This window comes from Anomaloglossus baeobatrachus, chromosome 7, assembly GCF_048569485.1.
Source record: "Anomaloglossus baeobatrachus isolate aAnoBae1 chromosome 7, aAnoBae1.hap1, whole genome shotgun sequence".
In the NCBI taxonomy this organism is placed as follows: domain Eukaryota; kingdom Metazoa; phylum Chordata; class Amphibia; order Anura; family Aromobatidae; genus Anomaloglossus; species Anomaloglossus baeobatrachus.
The window spans coordinates 240349388-240374517 of record NC_134359.1 but is presented as its reverse complement, the minus strand read 5'-3'; positions in this window follow the sequence as shown (position 1 = coordinate 240374517).

Here is a 25130-nt window from a genome sequence, read left to right as displayed (position 1 = left end):
TAAAAAAATGTGTTGATTTTTTTTTTATATTTTTAATATCACTTGCAATTTTCATACGGGCCTCCATGATATTAGATTCTTTCTTCCTGTTCTTCCAATGGATATTAGCTAAATCAGACTCTAATACAGAAAGTGGAACGAAAAAACCCAACATTGTTTAAAACATACATTTAACATGAAACCCTGATTTAAAGAATTGGTCATTATCTGACAACACATTAAAGGGGTGGTACAATACAAAGCAAAGTGGTCACATCGGTGTAAAGCTGAGACAGAAGGCTTTTTCTAAATATCTTCTATTGTCCCTATTGTCCAGTCTTCCTGTGATTCATCCCCATTTTGTGATCCAGGCTGCAGTGACCTCTGATGTCCGGTGATGTAATGTCAACTTCTGGAATTGGAAGTTGACTCGACATCATCAAGGCGGGACCCAGTCTTCCTCACCCAGCACCTCACGCGCTCTCTCCTTCACCTCACAGCGCCACAAGCAGGAGCGATGCTGGGCTGTGATGTGCAGTGAAGCTCAGCCCACAGCCCCATCTCTCACTGAGACTGGGTCCTGGCTCGGTCATGCCAGGTCAACTTCCAATTCTGGAAGTTGATGTGACATCACCGGACATCAGAGGTCACTGCAGCCCAGGTCACGTGATGGGGGATGAGTTGGCAGCGATAGTACCACTCACAGGCAAAATGGACAACAGAAGGTATTTAGAAAAAGCCTTCTGTCACAGCTTTACATCAATTTTTGTGTTTGGCTCTGTCATTGAATAAATTATGGCTGTCACTTACTGCTGTTACTATGGTCCTGTGACTAGTACAGTTATAGAGACACTTTGGTTGTCACTTTTATTGGCTACACTTTGGCTGTTGTTTTTAATGTGTTCCTGTGGTCATCACTGCTGCTTGATACACACTATGCGACTGATAATTCAAGGCCATCATTGTTCATGCTGGTCCTGATGAGATGTGTTGGAGTCATATGCTCCTAATTCATGAAGATCCGTATGCCTCATCATGAATATGGTGCCGCGGATGAGTGGCATTTACCTCTGTGAGCTGCTCACTACTAATCTTACTACAATGAAAAAACTGATGGAACTTCCTAACAGACAAATGTGAACAGGTACAAACTGAATATGAAATATACAAATAAACAGCTGCACTCTAAAATGCTAAGGCATGCAAACATTGAATATAGGAATTTGCACATCCATTACTGTTAAAGAAATACATTTAAAAATTGAGACATTTAGCGTATAAAAAAGGTTGGTTTTGTGTCAGCCCAGCAACCAGCGTCAAGTCGTATTTCTTTGCTGGGTCCCTACCTAAACGCTTCTCCCCAGGCTGAAAAGCCTACAATTTTATGGGTGGGTAGGATTCTGCTTATAGAAAATTTAATATGGCCTTAAGCTGGTTGGTAGGCAGTGCTCAGTCAAAAGGCATGACCCTATAATCGGAAATGGAAATCTGTTTGTCACCTGTGACACACCCATGACAGTACCTAATGGGTGTTGCAGTTATTGTGGCTGGCACTGGTATGGAGGCACTTTGGTTATTATTAATAGGTGCCCTATGGCTGATATTATTACACTATAGCAGTGCCTATAATTGTAGTCCTAAGACTGATGCTGTTATTCAAGTACCTTTTCCAAAAAGGCCAACATATTTTGGTACACTCTTTAGAAATATTATTTGTAAAAAAAAATATATGTAAGATAAATATTTTCCAGTGTTGTATTATTAATAGTACATCTTTTTCTTCTTTTATCTAGAAACTTTATTTTTAGCCGTTTCTTCCTGTACTAGAATGTCATCATTTATTTCTACACGTAGAAGGTGTGGTTGAGCTGTCACAGTCACCGTCTTATCACAAATATTCCCCGGTGTTCACAGGTCCGGGCCGACATTAGCTCTGCCTTTCAATCCTCTGCGATAACAATGAAAGAGACTATAATTGGGTTACTCTCATATGTAACCTTGTACATGTTAAGTGCTGTAGGAAATGCATGGATATAACTAATTGGTGATCCTGATCAGTGCCTATTTTCAAAGCCATCAAATGATTTTCCAAGGCTATTAGTGTCACTGTATGCAGCCAAAGGAATGATTGCTAGCACAAGAATGGCCATGCCGAAATAATTATCAAAGGCTCCTTGGCTGACTTTTCTATGCACTGCGTTATTGGGTTCAGCTCCATTGTCACGTTCAAACGAGAGCATAACATTCATCAGTCTGATGCAGGATGTGATCCACCTCGGCTCATGCCAATTCTTAGTCTGTGTCTGCTATCAATCTCTGTCCATGTCTCTTTGCTCGGGAAAATATCATCACTGATGTTTGGTATTCCTAAGGGAGCTTTATTGGGCCTTATTCCAGCGTCTGCATGTCTGTAGATGTGAAACAGACATTTCTTTCCAAATAGTTAGAAATGGGCAATAAGATTTTAAATAAAAATGCATAACTCCGGGGCACTCCATAGGACATAGGATAGCTTACGGATTATTGGGGGTCCAATTACTATTTGTGTGTTTTTATGTGAAAACAACTTGCTGTTGATATGTTCAGGCTTTTGAATGTCTTTAAAGGGAACCTGTCAGGTCCTGTATACACAAAGAACCACAAGCAGTTCTGGGTGTATATTACCAATCCCTGCCTAACCGTCCCTGTATCTAGTAGCGTAGATAAAGAGAGCTTTAGAAAAAGTATTTCTAAAGATCCTTTATGATATGCTAATGAGGCCAGCGACTAGTCACAAGGGAGTTAGTTCCCTCAACTATGGGGAGATAAGGTATGCACACCAGGGACTATGTAAGGGGAATACATGAAATAGCAGAAACTGCTGTGTGAATACTGACTTGAAAAATCCAATAGCTATATGTAAGAGTGAAAATGTGAAAAATGGAATCTGCATTACTGCCATGAACATATGAATCAAGAGAAATTTAGCTACTGAATTGATCAATGCAATAGAGCCCCAACACTACGCCAAAGTATTTCTCTACGTTGGGGTCCCTAGCTTGTGTGTGTCCTCTCATGGTGTTCCAAACGTTATTCCTTATTTGTTAGTAGTTTTTCGTTTGTGAACCCTCCCCAACCACACCTATTGTCAATCCATATCATACGCATAAATAGCCTGGGTCTCAGCTTCCCATACACGGTAAGTTTTTTAACTGCATGAGAGGACACACACAAGCTAGGGACCCCAACGTAGAGAAATACTTTGGCGTAGTGTTGGGGCTCTATTGCATTGATCAATTCAGTAGCTAAATTTCTCTTTATTCATATGTTCATGGCAGTAATGCAGATTCCATTTTTCACATTTTCACTCTTACATATAGCTATTGGATTTTTCAAGTCAGTATTCACACAGCAGTTTCTGCTATTTCATGTATTCCCCTTACATAGTCACTGGTGTGCATACCTTATCTCCCCATAGTGATGTTTTTTTAGGTTTTTGCACCCAGTTTAGACTTAGAATGGTGTTCCAAACGTAGTTCCCTCAACTAGTTCGCCCTCTTTGCATGTTAGCACACCCACAGGCGTGTACTAACATGCTACTCAATGCCCAGTGTCATCGGCGGTGACGCGCGTACCTGTGTCTATTGTCATTACCTTGGACGCTGGGTTTAGGCTCAGTGCGCCTGATCAGAAGTCCCGACACTTCCAGTCATGCGCACTAGACCTCTCTGAAGCCAGAAAGCATACACCCAGCTTCCTAGTGAGCATGACCAGACGTGCGGTGACTTCTGATTATGCGCACTGACCCTAAACCCAATATCTGAGGCGGTGACAACTGACACAGGTACGCGCATTACCGCCAATGACGCTGGGCATTGAGTAGCATGTTAGCACACCCCTGTGGGCCTGCTAACATACTAACAGGGCGGACTAGTTGGGTGAACTAATGCTCCTGCAACTAGTCCCTGTGCTCATTAGCATATAATAAAGGATCTTTAGAAATACTCTTTCTAAAGATATCTTGATGTATACTACTAAATACAGGGACGGTTAGGCAGGGATTACAAATATGCACCCAGAACTGCTCGTGGTTCTGGGTCCATGTTGTACCTGACAGGTTCCCTTTAACCACTTCAGGTTTCTAAAAATGCCAAGTGGTTAAAAGAAATGATGGAAGACGCTCGGTACTTTACAATGACAACTGGAAGACAATGGGAAGACTCAAAAGATGACCAGATGTCTTTTAAAGCATTTCACCATCGTTTTTGTTGAAACCCCCTCCCCCCCCAAAAGAATGGAAGTTTCTTATTATTTAATAAAGTGAAAAAAAAATGAACGGAAAATGACACTAAAAAAATACATCAAAATAAATATAGGAAAACCATCCAAATAAACTGAAAGCAGCCAAATGCAAAAATGCTCAGTAAATGACTAAATAAGTAACATAAATGGTCCTTCAGGAAAAAGATCGCCAGCGTTTCATGAAGCGTCATCAACTTAAAAAATTTGGCTGGTTTCACTGACTTTAGACGTCATGTGCACATGTCCTTATTAAACAGATAATAATTTATAGCACTGCCTCAAATTTCTCTAGAGGGATTACATGCTATGTATGAAGGCTGAAAATATAGAAATAGCATTTCAGGATTATAAAGATATCAAGAGCTAGCAAAGTTAACTACTGAAAAACAGATCACCAACAAAATTAAAATAAATCCACCAAAAATGTATTAGTGCATCAATGCCAATAAGAAAAAAATCGATGGAATTGGCCCCTAAAAAGATGACAGTCACAAGATAATTATAAAGGAAAAACAAAAGATTGAGATATTAAACAGGCACTTTTCATCCATGTTCACCAATGAACTGACAGTTCCAGGGTTCAATCAAGACATAAATCAAAGTTCGATACCTTATATAACTAGTTTAACACAAGAGGAAGTACATCTGCATCTGAATAAATTAAACATTGACAAATCCTCTGGACCAGATGGCATTCATTCATGGATATTGAGGGAATTGAGATCAGTAATTTACAGATTGCTGTATCTCTTCTTTTTAGATTTTCTTGTAACAGGGTTCGTGCCTCAGGATTGGAGGATGGCTGACATGGTACTGATACTTAAAAAAAGTAAGAAGGCAACTACCATCCGGTAAGTCTGACATCAGTAGTATGCAAAGTTTTGGGATTAATAAAAGGGTGAAAGAGTGCGTGTGTATTTTATTTCAAATAAAGGATTTTTTTGGTGCTTGTGTTTTATTTCTTTTCACTTACACAATTAGTAATGGGGAGGTTGCATAGATGCCTCCCATTACTAATCTAGGGCTTGAAGGCAGCTGGCATTTGTTGACCAATCACAACAGTCATTAACCTCTTATATTACCCTGATTGCTACCGCACCAGGGCAATCGGGATAAGCAGCTTAAAACACGGAATTGTTGCATCTAATAGATGTATCATTTCTGTGCAGCTGCAGGCTGGTAATTTTAGGCTTGTGAGCGGCCAAATTTCCATGGTGCCTCCCATCCTAATAATACTAGCCTCAACCAGTCTGCTTTACCATAGCTGGATATGAAAAATGGAGGGGACCCTACATCTTTTTTTCCCTTCTCTTTTGATATCCAGCCATGGTGAAGCTCACAGGTGGGGCCTACAGTCTGCCACTGTAGTTTTACCCATGCTGGCTAACAAAATATGGCTGATTTTTATATGTCATATTTTTAAATTATTGATTTATTTCTTTTTACACTACCATACAGCAAACTGACTGCAACCAATCACAGACACGGACACAGGGTGGGGGGCGTATATAGCAGTCTATAACCAATCACAGACACTGACAAAAAGGGTGGGCTGGGAAAGCAGTGAATATTAATGAAACTTAATAAGCGGGCTCTGAATAGAGTCTGACTGCAGCATGATCCTCCGGGAAACACGGTATGTATAACTATCCTGCCCTTACTACCATGTAACTTCCATGTAATTTTTTTATATTTTTTTTACAGTGATTTCCCTGGCCAATCACAGCTATGCCAATACCTGAAGTGCCCACAGCCTAAAACCTTGCTGATTAGCTGCTCTGCAAAATTTCAAAAAACTTTATTTGGGTGACAAGCCTGAACAGCAACCGGATGTACAGTCAAGAGTCTGTATTCGGGATTCAGCACTAAAAACAAGGTGTTCGGTACAGACCCCAAACGTTACAATTCGGGTTCACTCATCCCTAGTAGTGATGGTAGACACTATAACAGCTCTTAAAAAGGGCTGGATTATTTCCTCCCTCAGTACACAGAACATCAGAACATTGTGGGTTATAGATTAGTGACAAAAAATGTATAATTGGTGGGGAAGAAAGGTTAAATTACATGGAACTAGGTTTTTTCTAACTATTTATTTTTAAACTATCTGCAACTATATATATATATATATATATATATAGAAATATATATATATTGTAAGGTTGCACCCCGCAACCTGGGGGGTTCCACTCGCTTGCAGCGGTGTGAGGTAGCTTCAGCAACACATGTACAGTCTCTTTATAAAGATTTCCAGCCGTTTATTAAAAAACTTGTCATAAACGGCAGACATTAAACATAACAGGCCTCTCCTGGCATAAGGCAAAAACATAGCACAATCACATACCGTGGGCTTCCAGTCCAATACAGTCTCTATTGGAAGTGTGGTGCCTGTACACACTGGCTCCTGCCAGCCAGCGAACAACACTTGCTGTGGTTCCTTCCAAGAACCCAGAGACACTCTGCAGACTCCTGTCTGTCTCTCCACTCCAGGAGAGCTTTGGTCCAGTAGCCACAGCACTAACCAGCCTGGCTTGCACACTACTTCCAGTCTAAACCCAGACTGAAATCCAGAGCCCCCTGCTCTGCTCTCACCCTCTGCAGAACACACACTGAGTCTCCTAAATCAGACTGGACACCCCCACAGGTGGAGGTCTGTGATTATCCAGACCTGTGCAGCACACAGGCATTATTAAAGGGAACCTGACCCTTAAATGCAGAAACAAGCCTTTGTGGAACTACAAGTCCCATAGCAACCTCTTCAGTTTAATATCGCAGCGACCTTCTCCACTGCGACATATAGCGACCATTTACCACGTTGGTGGTCGCTACCTCACATATCCCCCCCCTCTGTTCAAACTTGTAGGGTTGAACACTCGATACCCTACAGGGGCCTCGAGACGGGGCAGCAGGGTCACCTTGCCCTACCAGTTGAGAGGGCCCACTTTGACAACCTTGAGCTCCAGTTCTCGACATACCGTCTGTCACCAAACCCGTCACAGGAAACCCACTTCTCAGACACGGTCCCTGGTCAGACCTATCTCTCCATGACCGTCTCAAACGGTCAGTGTGGTAGTGAGACACTCTCTTAGTCGTAACTACTGTGCGGCTCGACCCTGCGCTATTCAGTCCACTAGAGGGGCTACTGTTTGGGTACATCAGCCCTGAGGTTCTGACGTAACTAGATCCTATGCATTCTCTGTGTCCAGATCGATATTGGGCTCTTCTTCTAGGACATCTTTGTCCATTGCTCTGATTGTTGACTTTCTCAATGCCACCTTTGGCTAGAGACATGTCCCAAGCGCCATTCTTTCCTTCGGACATTGTCTTAGAGGGCTTAGAGTCTTCAGAGTCTGTGCTATAGCCCGATGTATAATTAGGTCCTCTATAACCTTGGCTCCTTTTACTACAGGACCTGCTTCCCTTGCCATCTGAAGCAACACAGTCACTAGGTGGACCACACTTCTTTGGTCCCTGGCCCGAAAGCGGTCGCAACCTCACACTAACTTGACAAAGTTTCTCTGCAATCTTCTGTCTTTCAAGATTCAATTGCTTTAGTTCTTCCAGGTAACTCAGGCGGTACTCTAGGAGGACTCGTACATTTTCAACACACTCCTTTGTTCCCACAATGACACATGGAACCATACCGACTTCACAGAGTATCTTGGCTTCATTATGAATATTAATTCTTACTCTTGTCACACCGGACTTGTCAACCATCTCCTGCATGACTCTTCCATTTCTTCCAGTCAGCTTCTTAACCAGTTCTCCGGGCACTTGTATGACCTCCTCCACAAACTCCAACAACTTCCGAGCTGTCTTGACTGCTCCTGCAGTTTTCCCATAGATTCGGAATGTTCCACTGGTTTTTTCCAATTCAATAGCTGTAATACCTGGAACCTTCCTGGCTTGCTGAATGTTACTTCTCAGCGCTCTTATTGCAAGCCCAATTAATGGTTTCTTCACAACCACCACTTCCTGAAACGCTGCGGTGAGCCGCTTCATATGCTCCAATCGTCTGGTGTCTTCTTCCATCTTTGTAGAGATGAGCCACTTCGTGCGAAGACACTGTAGGTGCATGCCACTAAGGATAGCCACCCGCTTCTTTGTGACATCACTTACAGAGCACACCAGCAACCGACAAGACTCTGGGGCAAAGTACACTTTATAGGCTCCTACGGCCGTCTTGAATTTTTCATGTACCTTCTCACTGGCACAGGCTTCTCTTAAGTCTTTTGGCACATCTATCAGATAATTGAAGACTGGTCTGCTTCCTTTACTTTCAAGGACACTAGACTGTTCCTGAGGTCTCTTGCCTCCTTCTATATTCTTCACCAAAGGCTTCACCTTTTGAGTTACACCCTCCTCGGGCTCAGCCCCAGCCTCAGAGCCTTTGGGTTTCAGGCTCTTAGCTGAGTCAATCTTCTTGTCTGCGGTCTTGGTCTTACCCACCGAGTCAGTCAGGCTCTCAGCTTCTGATGAGACCTCACGTCCAGACCTCACCTCTTCCTCAGAGGCTCTTTCCACTTTTACAGCATCAGCCGTGTCTTGGGACTTCACTGCATTCCCTCCAACTTCCTCTTGGGTCTCTGCAGTGTCACCCTCTGCCCTCGCTTGGGAGTTCACAACATCGCCTTCTACCAGGGTGTCACCTGGTACTTCACCACAGTACTCTCCTTCTCTTAGAGCTTTGGGGCTGTATTCACTGTTATCCACCCTAGCACTAGATAGTTCACCGGTCTGCTCACTATGACCTTTGTGGATTTTTCTTCCACCAACACTCTCTAGGAGGTCATCTGTTACCGTACTTTCCAGGATTTGATATCCTATAGTGCTTACACTCAACAGACCATCAGCATCACACTGGGAAGTCATAGGGGACACCACCAGTACTTCCTTGGTCGGCTCCTTTTCTGCGTTTTCACCCTGCTGATTTCTGTTGTTACAATGTGTCAGTTCCAGCTCAGACTCATCTTTCTTTGGCATGATTTTGCTGTCCGACTCTACATTAGCGGTTGCTATTGGCAACGTGCCTTTCTCAACCTTCTGTGCACACTCAGATTCTGGAAGGGAATCCACACTTTGGGCAGAAATACACGACACTGTCTCTATCTGGACCATATTGTCAGTGGTTGTAGCTTGCTCCGCCCCTCTGCGCCTCTTGCGCCTTCGGCGATGGGAGGTTTTCCCCTCTTTGCTCATCAGTACGTCACTGTACTCATTTGTCACTTTAGTAAAGTCAGTGTCTTTACTGGAGTCATCGTCAGTCCCCCTGGTGTCCTGGACTAACAAGCCCCCACTTAACCAAGTGTTGAACCCCCTGTCTGGAGCTCTCCCGTTTTTAACGGTCACACTATCCTTTGTTACTGTAAACGTCATATCCCTAAGGGGGGCACGTCCATCTCTTTCTTTGGTCACCCCTAACTTAGTACTGTCACCTCTAGTAGGCATGGTCTTCCCCTTATTACATAATATCATACTACTAGGAACACTTTCAGGCTCCCGCTGTGATAGGGCTTCCTTTGAGCCTTTCCGGCTTTTACACAAGCAGCTGGCCATTTCTGCCATCGACCACAAGTCCTCAAAAAAATTAAAGTCCCGGCCTATTATAATGGGATGCGGTAAGTCAGGCACTACCCCAACATTAACGGATCCAAACACCCCATCCGTCTCAACGACCACTCGGGACCGTGGATACTCTCCAATATTCCCATGTCTGCAGCAGGCTTCCATCCTTCCAAGAATCGGGTAGGTATCGAGCGTGGCCCTCACCAGGGACACCAAGCTCACCGAGTCTACCAGCCCAGTCACACATTTGCCATCAACTTCCACAGAACACAGACGTGACTTCTCGTCAGCCGGGCAGTCTGTACCGCAGACCGGACACACATAGCATGAACACCATTGTCCTTGGCTACTGTCCATTGATGCCACTACACCTTCGGATTTGGGATGCTCCGCCCCTTTTTGTGCCACCATCGTTCTCTGGGACCCCGCCCCCTTTTGGGTAACCACCCCTTTCTGGGACTCCACCCCCTTTTGGGGTTTCTGTGGCTTCCTTGCAGTGTCTTTAGACCCCAGTTCCCCTTTATCTCGCTGGGCACCCTGTGTTCGTACTGGCCCCAGAAGGGAGTTCATCAACTGGTCCACTGCTGCCACTTCGGTGCGCACTGACGGCTCCTGCTGTCCACGCACAAGGAACTGGTACAGCTCCTCCATAGCATCCATTTGTGCACCCTCCATGCTGAAACAAGAAAACAAACAGGAGGGGCGCTCCAATGGGTAATACCCGGTGGTCTAAAGAGGGGGGAGGGGGTTAGAGAACCACTAACCTTTCCAGGTTGTACCGCCCGTACAACCAGGATCTCCAGCCTGTGGTGTATCACTGCTCACCAAACAGGGCCCCGCAATTCCGGGTTGGCCTGGAACCTCCAGTCACTGGTCTCTCGCCACTGCTGCACAGAACCCTGCAGACCCACTGATTCACCGCCAGCCGCTTGAGTGCGCAGACAAAATTTTCGTGGACCCGCCGATCCACCGCCAGCTGCTTGAGTGCGCCGACACGATTTTCGTGGACCCGCCGATCCACAGCAATACGTCCTAGGCAGTTGCCCTTAGCAACCAGGCTGCGTTGCCCCTAGCAACCAGACCGCATGCCCGCATTCGAGACACCATATGTAAGGTTGCACCCCGCAACCTGGGGGGGTTCCACTCGCTTGCAGCGGTGTGAGGTAGCTTCAGCAACACATGTACAGTCTCTTTATAAAGATTTCCAGCCGTTTATTAAAAAACTTGTCATAAACGGCAGACATTAAACATAACAGGCCTCTCCTGGCATAAGGCAAAAACATAGCACAATCACATACCGTGGGCTTCCAGTCCAATACAGTCTCTATTGGAAGTGTGGTGCCTGTACACACTGGCTCCTGCCAGCCAGCGAACAACACTTGCTGTGGTTCCTTCCAAGAACCCAGAGACACTCTGCAGACTCCTGTCTGTCTCTCCACTCCAGGAGAGCTTTGGTCCAGTAGCCACAGCACTAACCAGCCTGGCTTGCACACTACTTCCAGTCTAAACCCAGACTGAAATCCAGAGCCCCCTGCTCTGCTCTCACCCTCTGCAGAACACACACTGAGTCTCCTAAATCAGACTGGACACCCCCACAGGTGGAGGTCTGTGATTATCCAGACCTGTGCAGCACACAGGCATTATTAAAGGGAACCTGACCCTTAAATGCAGAAACAAGCCTTTGTGGAACTACAAGTCCCATAGCAACCTCTTCAGTTTAATATCGCAGCGACCTTCTCCACTGCGACATATAGCGACCATTTACCACGTTGGTGGTCGCTACCTCACAATATATATATATATATATATATATATATATATATATATATACAATCATATGAAAACGTTTGGGCACCCCTATTAATGTTAACCTTTTTTCTTTATAACAATTTGGGTTTTTGCAACAGCTATTTCAGTTTCATATATCTAATAACTGATGGACTGAGTCATATTTCTGGATGAAATGAGGTTTATTGTACTAACAGAAAATGTGCAAACCGCCTTTAAACAAAATTTGAACGGTGCAAAAGTATGGGCACCCTTAGCAATTTCTTGATTTGAACACGCCTAACTACTTTTTACTGACTTACTAAAGCACTAAATTGGTTTTGTAACCTCGTTGAGCTTCGAACTTCATAGACAGGTGTATCCAATCATGAGAAAAGGTATTTAAGGTGGCCACTTGCAATTTGTTCTCCTATTTGAATCTCCTATGAAGAGTGGCATCATGGGCTCCTCAAAACAACTCTCAAATGATCTGAAAACAAAGATTATCCAACATAGTTGTTCAGGGGAAGGATACAAAAAGTTGTCTCAGAGATTTAAACTGTCAGTTTTTACTGTGAGGAACATAGTAGGAAATGGAAGAACACAGGTACAGTTCTTGTTAAGCCCAGAAGTGGCAGGCCAAGAAAAATATCAGAAAGGCAGAGAAAAAGAATGGTGAGAACAGTCAAGGACAATCCACAGACCACCTCCAAAGACCTGCAGCATCATCTTGCTGCAGATGGTGTCAATGTGCATCGGTCAACAATACAGCGCACGTTGCACAAGGTGAAGCTGTATGGGAGAGTGATGCGAAAGAAGCCGTTTCTGCAAGCACGCCACAAACAGAGTCACCTGAGGTATGCAAAAGCACATTTGGACAAGCCAGTTACATTTTGGAAGAAGGTCCTGTGGACTGATGAAACAAAGATTGAGTTGTTTGGTCATACAAAAAGGCGTTATTCATGGAGGCAAAAAACCACGGCATTCCAAGAAAAGTACTTGCTACCCACAGTAAAATTTGGTGGAGGTTCCATCATACTTTGGGGCTGTGTGGCCAATGCCGGCACCGGGAATCTTGTTAAAGTTGAGGGTCACATGGATTCAACTCAGTATCAGCAGATTCTTGACAATAATGTGCAAGAATCAGTGACGAAGTTGAAGTTACGCAGGGGATGGATATTTCAGCAAGACAATGATCCAAAACACCGCTCCAAATCTACTCAGGCATTCATGCAGAGGAACAATTACAATGTTCTGGAATGGCCATCCCAGTCCCCAGACCTGAATATCATTGAAAATCTGTGGGATGATTTAAAGCGTGCTGTCCATGCTCGGCGACCATCAAACTTAACTAAACTGGAATTGTTTTGTAAACAGGAATGGTCAAATATACCTTCATCCAGGATCCAGGAACTCATTAAGAGTTATAGGAAGCGACTAGAGGCTGTTATTTTTGCAAAAGGAGGATCTACAAAATATTAATGACACTTTTATGTTGAGGTGCCCATACTTTTGCACTGGTTAGATTTTGTTTATATGCGGATTGCACATTTTCTGTTAGTACAATAAACCACATTTCAATCCAGAAATATTACTGAGTCCATCAGTTATTAGATATATGAAACTGAAATAGCTGTTGCAAAAACCCAAATTGTTATAAAGAAAAAAGGTTAAAATTAATAGGGGTGCCCAAACTTTTTCATATGACTGTATATATATATATATATATATATATATATATATATATATATATATATATACAGTTAGGTCCAGAAATATTTGGACAGTGGCACAATTTTCGCGAGTTGGGCTCTGCATGCCACCACATTGGATTTGAAATGAAACCTCTACAACAGAATTCAGGTGGAGATTGTAACGTTTAATTTGAAGGTTTGAACAAAAATATCTGATAGAAATTGTAGGAATTGTACACATTTCTTTACAAACACTCCACATTTTAGGAGGTCAAAAGTAATTGGACAAATAAACCAAACCCAAACAAAATATTTTTATTTTCAATATTTTGTTGCGAATCCTTTGGAGGCAATCACTGCCTTAAGTCTGGAACCCATGGACATCACCAAACGCTGGGTTTCCTCCTTCTTAATGCTTTGCCAGGCCTTTACAGCCGCAGCCTTCAGGTCTTGCTTGTTTGTGGGTCTTTCCGTCTTAAGTCTGGATTTGAGCAAGTGAAATGCATGCTCAATTGGGTTAAGATCTGGTGATTGACTTGGCCATTGCAGAATGTTCCACTTTTTTGCACTCATGAACTTCTGGGTAGCTTTGGCTGTATGCTTGGGGTCATTGTCCATCTGTACTATGAAGCACCGTCCGATCAACTTTGCGGCATTTGGCTGAATCTGGGCTGAAAGTATATCCCGGTACACTTCAGAATTCATCCGGCTACTCTTGTCTGCTGTTATGTCATCAATAAACACAAGTGACCCAGTGCCATTGAAAGCCATGCATGCCCATGCCATCACGTTGCCTCCACCATGTTTTACAGAGGATGTGGTGTGCCTTGGATCATGTGCCGTTCCCTTTCTTCTCCAAACTTTTTTCTTCCCATCATACTGGTACAGGTTGATCTTTGTCTCATCTGTCCATAGAATACTTTTCCAGAACTGAGCTGGCTTCATGAGGTGTTTTTCAGCAAATTTAACTCTGGCCTGTCTATTTTTGGAATTGATGAATGGTTTGCATCTAGATGTGAACCCTTTGTATTTACTTTCATGGAGTCTTCTCTTTACTGTTGACTTAGAGACAGATGCACCTACTTCACTGAGAGTGTTCTGGACTTCAGTTGATGTTGTGAACGGGTTCTTCTTCACCAAAGAAAGTATGCGGCGATCATCCACCACTGTTGTCATCCGTGGATGCCCAGGCCTTTTTGAGTTCCCAAGCTCACCAGTCAATTCCTTTTTTCTCAGAATGTACCCGACTGTTGATTTTGCTACTCCAAGCATGTCTGCTATCTCTCTGATGGATTTTTTCTTTTTTTTCAGCCTCAGGATGTTCTGCTTCACCTCAATTGAGAGTTCCTTAGACCGCATGTTGTCTGGTCACAGCAACAGCTTCCAAATTCAAAACCACACACCTGTAATCAACCCCAGACCTTTTAACTACTTCATTGATTACAGGTTAACGAGGGAGACGCCTTCAGAGTTAATTGCAGCCCTTAGAGTCCCTTGTCCAATTACTTTTGGTCCCTTGAAAAAGAGGAGGCTATGCATTACAGAGCTATGATTCCTAAACCCTTTCTCCGATTTGGATGTGAAAACTCTCATATTGCAGCTGGGAGTGTGCACTTTCAGCCCATATTATATATATAATTGTATTTCTAAACATGTTTTTGTAAACAGCTAAAAAAACAAAACTTGTGTCACTGTCCAAATATTTCTGGACCTAACTGTATATATATATATATATATATATATATATATATATATATATATATATATATATATATATATATATATATATATAACACTTCACATTGCTCCGGTCTTGTTGGTGACTAATCAAATGTTATATTGCATTAGGAAAAATGGCCTATCCTGTCCTTTTCCCATTTCCAGCTCACTACGTCTTATAACTTGTACATATCCCAACCATACGAGGACTGTGTATTTATCTCCCTGGTATACCCTAGAGCCATATATGAAAGGGACACCTGTACAGGATGTAATGGGTATTTTGTGTCTTGTCTTCTCTTTTACAGTGCACTTTTGTCAATATAAAGTAATGTAGACTGCGCAATCCAATATCCTAGGTGACAACCTACCAAATTGATGCTCTGATTGTGAATTATTGGTAGATAAAGGTTGCAGGATCTTCATCTATAACGCGCCTGCAATCTAGAGAGAAAAGCACATTTCTTATAACAGAATTAAAGTCACCTTTAACCAGCATATCACCAATGGTTGTGCAGCCTTGTACAGAACATGGCGATCAGTCATTAATTTATGTTTCCGAACGGCATGAGGTGAAAGTGGACGCCAACTAGCCGATAACCTTATAGTACAAGAGGTCAGGGAGTGTAAAGAAGATTGAAAATACAGCTCATCAAAGTATCTTTTCCCCTAATTTGCCTATATAAAGGATCCCTTTGACTTCATAGTTCATTGAATGAATAAACAGCTACTTGTTACGACTTCTCCATAGGGGGCTGACATGTTATCAGGGGCGTTCATTAAAGATTTCCCCTGACCCACTTCCTGTTGACTGAGGGCAACTTGGCACAGTTGTTAGGCGTTCTATACATAGGTGCCACCTAGGGACACACACATCTCCCATGTCTTTATGTAACTGTAGACACCTCGCTTGTAGAAGTCAACAAGTTGCTCCAAAAGCCACATTGTGACTTCGTAAAATAGATCCTCATCATCTGGAAAATGCTTGCCCTTCAAAAATAACTTCATTTTTAAAAAGAGGTGGAAGCCCAATGGTGCAAGGTCAGGTGAGTAAGGGAATGTTGTAAAATTTCAAAGCCACAGTAGCATGCTTCCATTTGGGCAACATATGAGTTGTGTACTGGGGTATTGTCTTGCATGCGGACACCTCTGTTGAGCATGTAACATCTCTTGATTTTGATGGCCTCATGAAATTTCTATAGCAGTAAAGCATAGTATGCCCCCGTAATAGTGGAACCTTTTGCTAGGAAATCCATCAAAACTACACCGTGCTGGTCCCAAAAGACTGTGAGCATGACCTTGCCTGACAAGTATTGGGCATGTGCCTTCATTGGAGATGGTGAGTCATGATGCTTGTGTAGAATCAGAAGAACTATACTAAATTTAGAATTTGAGGGATTTGCTAATATTATTACAACTACTACATACACTACCATTCAAACGTTTGGGATCACCCAGACAATTTTGTCTTTTCCATGAAAAATCATACTTTTATTTATCAAATGAGTTGCATAATGAATAGAAAATATAGTCCAAACATTGATGAGGTTAGAAATAATGGTTTTTACTTGAAATAATATTTTCTCCTTCAAACTTTGCTTTCGTCACAGAATGCTCCTTTGCAGCAATTCCAGCTTTGCAGACCTTTGGCATTCTAGCTGTTAATTTGCTGTGGTAATATAGAGATATTTCACCTCATACTTCCAGAAGCTCCCCCACAAGTTGGATTGGCTTTATGGCACTTTTTGCGTACCATACGGTCAAGCTGCTCCCACAACAGCTTAATAGGGTTGAGATCTGGTGACTGGGCTGGCCACTCCATTACAGATAGAATACCAGCTGCCTGCTTCTTCCCTAAATAGCTCATGCATAATTTGGAGGTGTGCTTTGGGTCATTGTTCTGTTGTAGGATGAAATTTATTCCAGTCAAGCACTGTCCACAGGGTGCATGGCGTTGCAAAATGGAGTGATAGCCTTCCTTATTCAAAATCCCTTTATATTGTACAAATCTCTCACTTTACCAGCACCAAAGCAACCCCAGACCATCACATTACCTCCACCATGCTTGACAAATCGCGCCAGGCACTCTTCCAGCATCTTTTTAGTTGTTCTGCATTTCACAAATGTTCTTCTGTGTGATCCAAACACCTCAAACTTTGATTCGTCTGTCCATAAAACTTTTTTCCAATCTTCCTCTGTCCAATGTCTGTGTTCTTTTGCCCATATTAATCTTTTCTTTTTATTATCCAGATATGGCTTTTTCTTTGCCACTCTGCTCTGAAGGCCAGCATCCCAGAGTCGCCTCTTCACTGTAGACGTTGATACTGGCGTTTTGCGAGTACTATTTAATGAAGCTGTCAGTTGAGGACCTGTGAGACGTCGATTTCTCAAACTAGAGACTCTAATGTACTTGTCTTGGTGCTCAGTTGTACAGCGGGGCCTCCCACTTCTCTTTCTACTTGTTAGGGCCAGGTGGACGGGCAGACCCAGGAGGTGGATCCACTGGGCCGAACACCTTACTGACGGCAAGGGGTCCAGTAGCCGGAGCACTACAGGTAGCAGGACAGTCCGTTCAAAAGAGTGGAGTGGAGAAGTCCCTGGGACCACGGAGTCACTGATGGTAGTCCGGGTGACGGAGCTCAGGTTCGGAGGCCGAGATGTTGTCAGGCAGAGTCCGGAACCGATGGAGCGAGAGGACGGATCACCACAGGGATCAGGGATGGTACGGACTGACGGGATGGCAGACAGTCAGCGTTCGGGAATCGTCAGGACCGGATGGCGAGGCAGGAGCGGCTCTAGAAGAGAGATAGGTAAGTATACCAGCAGACGCAAGGAAACCTGACTCCTAGCTTAGGAAACACGAAGAACAGGCCCCGCCCACTTGGACATTAAACCCCTTTATACCCTGTACCTGTGTGTTCAATATCCTGTCAGTGGACGCTGGCCCTTTAAGAGAGGGTCAATGACCGCGCGCGCGCCCTAATGCGCATGCGCGAGGCCCGGGTGCCAGAAGCCAGGGCAGGGAGCGGTGAATAGGAAGCAGGGGAGCTGGCCTGGAGCAGAGCTGCCGACGGGCGCCGGGAGCGGGGACCGGGCCGCCTGGGGACCGCAGGTGATGGGGGCTGGAGGCTGTGGAGCGGGGGACGCCTAACAGAGGAGCCGGGGAGCGAAGCAGGGAAGCCGGGGAGCGTGGCAGGTGAGCCGGGGAGCAGGGCAGGGGACCCGGGGAGCGTGACACTACTCTGGTTAGAGCCTGTTTGTGATGTCCTCTGAAGGGAGTAGTACACACCGTTGTAGGAAATCTCCAGTTTCTTGCCAATTTCTCACATGGAATATCCTTAATTTCTGAGAACAAGAATAGACTGTCACGTTTCAGATGAAAGTTATCTTTTTCTGGCCATTTTGAGAGTTTAATGGAACCAACAAATGTAATGCTCCAGATTCTCAACTAGCTCAAAGGAAGGTCAGTTTTATAGCTTCTTTAATCAGCAAAACTGTTTTCAGCTGTGCTAACATATTTGCACAAGGGTTTTCAAGGGATTTATAAACATCCATTAGCTTTCTAACACAGTTAGCACACAATGTACCATTAGGACATTGGAGTGGTGGTTGTTGGAAATGGGCCTCTATACACCTATGTAGATATTGCATTAAAAAACAGATGTTTGCAGCTAGAATAGTGATTTACCACATTACCAATGTATAGCATGTATTTCTGTTTAATTTAATATTAGCTTAATTGAAAAAAAGTGCTTTTCTTTCAAAAATAAGGAGATATATAATTGACCCTAAACTTTTGAACTGTAGTGTATTTGGATAGGATCTTGGAGAAAAGATTCCTGAGTTGCTTTCATATTATGTTTTGAGTGAGAGCTCCTTTGATCACTTGTTTGGATTCACAGCAGCAGCTTCCAAATGCTAATGCCACAACTGGAATCAGCTTCAGACCTTTTACCTGCTTAATTAACTATGGATTAGTGGGGGAATTCCACATATAAGTTAATAGAGAGCTTGTGAGATAATTGTCCAATTAGTTTTGGCCCTTTGAAAAAGAGGCAGCTACATATTAAAGAGCTGTTGTGTCACTGTCCAAATATTTCTAGCCCTAACTGCATTATAGGTATATAACCATATTCAGAAAATAGAAAAAGTGGCTCCAGCTCCAGAGAGAGGTAAGTAAAACTTTTTATTTTATTTAAATGTTACATATAAAAATATAGATACGAAAAAAGATGGGGTGGGGTAGAGCAAAAACCAGCGATGCATTTCAAACGCAACTGTGTTCTTTCTCAAAGCCTTCCTACCTGAGGAGGTGTCTGAGCTGGTGAGCTGACAAATACCCTTCAACAAATATGACTGTATTATTTGGATGCTGTGCAATGGCGTAGACTGGATATGACACTAAGGGGTACAAAAGAGGATTATTATTTCGGCATTGTATGATGGTATGATTTGGAAAGTGAATAGAATTTTTTAAGCATAACATTTCAGTACTGTTTGGATAGTATATAATGGTATTATGTAGATATTACATGGAGGTATTGGTTAGGCAATATATGGAATGTCATTGTATGGAAATATCTGTTAGTCACTCTTTTCAAAACGCCACTCAATGCCCAAGAATGCTCCCCAACTACGAGTGCTCAAGACTTTAAGAAGTTAAAGGGTTGCTTCACTACTCAGCATTAGTGGCCACATGGATGTAAAGCTCATAGGGAAGGCTTTTCTCAAATACCTTGTGTAGTCAATTCTGCCTCTGAGCAATGCTATTGCGGTCCTTTCATCCGCATCAAGACATCCCCAGGCTCCCTGACCTCTGAGATCCGGTGATGTCATGCTAATTACCAGTCAAACCAATATCACCAAGGCGGGACCCAGTATCCCTGAGTAACTGGGCTGTGAGCAGAGTTTCACCACTCATCACAGCCCAGCGTCTCATCGCTCTCTCCTTCACTGCAGAGCGCCACAAACAGAAGCGATTCTGGGTAGTGACGAGCGGTGAAACTCCACCCGCAGCCCAGTCACTCAGGGAAACTGGGGCCACCTTGGTGATGTTGGGTCAGCTGGAAGTTGACTTGACATCACCGGATCTCAGAAGTCACGGAGCCCAGGGTTCATATGATGGGGATGAGCGGACCGCAATAGCGCCGCTCAGAGGCACAATAGACTAGACAAGGTTTGAGAAAAGCCTTCTTTATGAGCTTTACATCGATGTGGCCACTATGCTGTGTGGTGGACCACCTCTTTAAGGCTGTGGGGAATTATGTCAAACAAGCCCTATTTTCTATGTTGGGGCTAAGAGGAGGATTATAGTAGAAAAAAAGCAAGTGTACAAAACCAATATTGGATTGGGGTTGCATGGGCACTTCAATAACATTTACTCCCTGAGCCCTCTATTCAGCTACATGCAGATATTACATTACCCTTCTTCAAAAATTTAACTCTGATTCTATTTAGTGATAAAAAGGGTAGCTTGTTCATTGAAAAATGAGATGTTTCCCTTGTCTGTACATATTAAATCAAGTGATTTGTGCCAGCTACTGCTCATATAGCTGGAGTGGAGGGCCCACCGGGGGATCCACCTGTTCTCCTGTGGGCTAGTCCTTGCCTAAAGCAAACCCTATAAAAGACTTATATTAAGTGAGTCTTGGTGATTGTGGTTGAATTCACTAAAGCTATTATTAAACTTTTAGTGAAAATTGGCACTTTATGTTTCGGAACACATTTTATTTTAATGAAAGCCCATGCTTATTGTCAGGACCTCTCATTCAATTCAACTGGCAATAACATTTGGTAACCTTTTACCTTTAAGTGCTTTATTAAATGCCTGCAACTAATAATAGTCTACATAACGTGTAAATTGAAATCTTGCATTATGAATTTTGTTGCTTGGTATTTAAATTATGTTCGCCTCGGGGGTATAAATTTTTACAACTTTCATTGTTTTGTAACACCATCAGTAATGAGATAAAAATGTCCTGTGCCCTTAAGACATTATTCAGAATAATTTTACACCTGAATCTTGAAATCTATTCTGGGTCAAGCAGTTTAAGAAAAAGTGTGATTTTTTTTTTTTAATTTTTTTTTTTTTGCAGAATCACCAATTTATCGATATAGCATGTACTTATGATTTCAATAGTCAGCTTTTATAAGACTTTTCTTTATTCCTAAAAGGAAAAGTAGAAATTAGGTGAAAAAAATAAAATGGTCTATACACAATATCAGATTTCAAAGACTGTGGACACTTTTTCAACAGTGCCCGTATTATACAACATTTTAAAATACTATTCATTAAAATCTTACAAAGGGAGAAACAAAAACCCAGAACTAAGAGAATAAGAGAAGAGCTTAAGGGGGCTTTACACACAGTGACATCGCTAGCGATGTCGCTGGTGAAAGCACCCGCCCCCATCGGTTGTGCATCACGGGCAAATTGCTGCCCATGGCGCACAACATCGCTAGGAATAGTCACAAATACTTACCTGCCTAGCGACGTCGCTGTGGCCGGCGAACCGCCTCCTTTCTGAGGGTGTAGTTCGTTCGGCGTCACAGTGACGTCACTAAGCGACCGCCCAATAGAAGCGGAGGGGCGGAGATGAGCGGGCTGAATATCCCGCCCACCTCCTTCCTTCCTCATTGCGGGTGGCCGCAGGTACGGGGATGTTCCTCGTTCCTGCGGTGTCACACATAGCGATGTGTGCTGCCGCAGGAACGATGAACAACCTGCGTCCTGCAGTAGCAACGATAATCGGGATAGGAACAATGATCAACGATTAGGTAAGTAATTTTGATCGTTAACGGTCGTTCCTGCGTTTTAAACGCAATGACGTCGCTAACGAGGCCGGATGTGCGTCACGAATTCCTTGACCCCAACGACATCTCGTTAGCGATGTCGTTGCGTGTAAAGCCCGCTTTAGTCTTGTAGTTGGAGTCATGTCAATGTAAATGGGGATGGTGATGCCGTATGGGTAGTGTTTAAAGATATATACCAAGAATCCAAAGCATACTAAAGTAGTAAGATCATACAATATTAACATATGTATGTATATGTATGTTCCTACATATGTGGTAACATATTGTCCAGGAATAAAGTGGAACTATTATGGTTAAATAGAGAAGTATTAAGTACAATAAGGTAGAAACAAAAGGCATTCACATCTCTGAAAGTTGGGGCGTTATGGGTTTATAAAGATCTTAAAAGTAAAAATAAAACCTAAATTAAGTTATATACTTGCTTCTATAGTGCCATTAATTTCCTCAATTATACAGACATGATTTTTACTGTCCCCATTGGGGCTCACAATCTAACTTTCCTTTCAGTATGTCTTTGAGGTGTTCAAGGACACCAAAGGAAACCCACGAAATATGGAGAGAACATACAAACTCCTTGCAGATATTGTCCTTGGACAGTTTTGAACCCAGGAACCCAGCCCTCTTTGTCTATGGTAATATACAGTAATTGCAGAGGACAAAGAGAAGTTTGAGATATTAAACATGAACCTTTCATTTATGCCATATTTAATTTAGAAGGGTAACAATTAAAGTTTACAGCAAATTAAATATTGAGAAACCCCTCGTGCCGAAGAAATGCATCCATGGATATTGAGGGAGTTGAGTTCAGTAAATGACCGACTGCTTTATCTCATCTTCTTAGACTCTTCTAAAAGGGTCAATGCAACAAGATTGAAGGACGACTGATTTGGTGCCAGTATTCAAGAAGGGTAAGAAGGTGGAATTATGCAACTACCATCTGGTAAGTTTGACCTCAGTGGTGTGCATAATTTTTGATGGTATTATAAGAGATGACCTGTAAAAGTATATGTCATAGAACAATATAAGTGACAGCCAGTAGTTTTTAAAAATGATAGGTTGTAGCTGATAAGCCTAGTGAATGGTGCTGTGAGCAGTAACTGTAGCCAATCCATGCACACTCCTATGACTGAAAGTTGGCAGCTTCCAGGAGGAAATAAGTAAATTTTCTCCTGGTAGCTGCACTTTCACCATTGTGGCTGGGTAGCATTGTAACACTGTTTACCTGCACATTAACCCTATATCTGCAGGTAAATAGCATTTTCTGAGGAGACCGGTTCCCTTTAAGTAATGAGAGCTAAGCCCTGATTGCTTGATGTAGACAACAAAGACAATTTTATTTAAGACAGTTCTGAGCCCTTGTCTACACAAGGAATGAAAAATTGAAATGTACATTTTTTTATATTATCTGTTAACATATTAATCTAGATTTTAATTTTCGTTCCCCTTAAACAAATTATTTTTCCAATTTCCAACCTGCATATTGAGTGGCTTTTTCCTATGTCAGATGTTATAGTTCCTTGTTTGTCATAATAAGGGGAAATAGTTATCTGCCCAAGATAGCAGTATCTGCAGGCACACCGACTTATAGATGTTTGTTCTCAAAATGAGCTGCCGTCATTGCCACAGGTTACAATTTTATCAGATAAATATAGGATATATAGGATAAAAAAAAAATAAAAAAATAAGACCCATCCTTTAGCCATATAACGATCACCACTACAAAGAGATGGGACAAAAGAAGTAATCATGACAGATAAATGACAGTCACATCCTTAATTTACCAGTTTGTAAACTAATGGCAGAAACACCAATTATACTAATGCTGTAACATACTCTCCGGATTATCTTGGAATATATGGAATACTCCTCCACATGACATTGAGAAACCTGAATAGAGCGGGCTGAGGTGTAATAAGATCTTTTCCACTGAAGTTATAATCTATCTGTCAATCAAATGAGGTAAACCGCAGAAATAATTGCACTTCCGTTTATAAGGAGTGTATAGTAATACAGGAGCTGAAATGGCATCCAGAAAATATGGAGCCTAAAATACGTGTGATGCTAGCTACTACTTATGGGGAGTGTGGGCAGGAGCGTAGTCAGGAAAGCCGGGGTCTGTTAACAGGAGGACACGTATAAACACAAGGAGAAAACAGAGACGTAGTCAGGGCAATATCTGAGAGTCAGAAGTCCAGGATAGCATGTAATAAATTCAGGGGGAAACCAGAGACATAGTCAGGGCAATATCTGAGAGTCAGAAGTCCAGGATAGCATGTAATAAATTCAGGGGGAAAGCAGAGACGTAGTCAGGTAACAGTCTGAGGTCAAACATGCAGGAGGTCACAGAAATTGTTTCAGGATCAGCTCACCTCAAAGCTTGCTGTGGCCGGTTTTAGAGATCAGTGCACGGACAGTCTGCGGGCCAGATCCCGGAATTAATGGAGCAAAGAAAAAAACATATCATCCAGCACTTGAAGATCTAATATCCCAATTTCACGATATTCGTGGACTTGATAAAAACATAATCAGTTTTATTGGTGTACAAAAGTACAAATTATTAAAAACATTGCGTCTTACGCGTTTAAAGCCGAACAAGGGCTCTTAATCACAGCATAATGTAAGTAGACAAACTAAAAACACTTTATACACCATACCAGGAAGAGGTATGGTGTATAAAGTGTTTTTAGTTTGTCTACTTACATTATGCTATGATTAAGAGCCCTTGTTCGGCTTGAAACGCGTAAGATGCAATGTTTTTAATTATTTGTACTTTTGTACACCAATAAAACTGATTATGTTTTTATCACGTCCGCGAATATCGTGAAATTGGGATATTAGATCTTCAAGTGCTGGATGAAATGTTTTTTTCTTCGCTCCATGCAGGAGGTCACGACAGGGACAGGGAGCAGGCAGAGAGGAGTCAAATAACGGTCCGGGGGGTTGGAGAACAAAGACGAGAACAGGGACACACAACAACAGCACAACTGCAGAACCAGAAAATACAACTGGCGATGTCCTGGGTGAGTATGCTCAGTAAAGAAGCCTGAGCAATTACCAAGAAGGTGGGACACCTGAGTAATCAGCACCAACATGGAATCCTGTGCTGTCAAACACACTGGTAGCTAGTAACACAGGAAAGTGCAGCAGAGCATCTCCAAAGGCAAGATGCTCTGCACAGAGGAATTGTGACAATACATTTTTGGAGCACTTGCTCAAATTTATTAGAGATTGCTTGGTATTCCCTTATCATAATTACACCCTTCATCAAGCCCTAGACATTGATGACGTTATCCAATTGATAAACTACTGGTACTT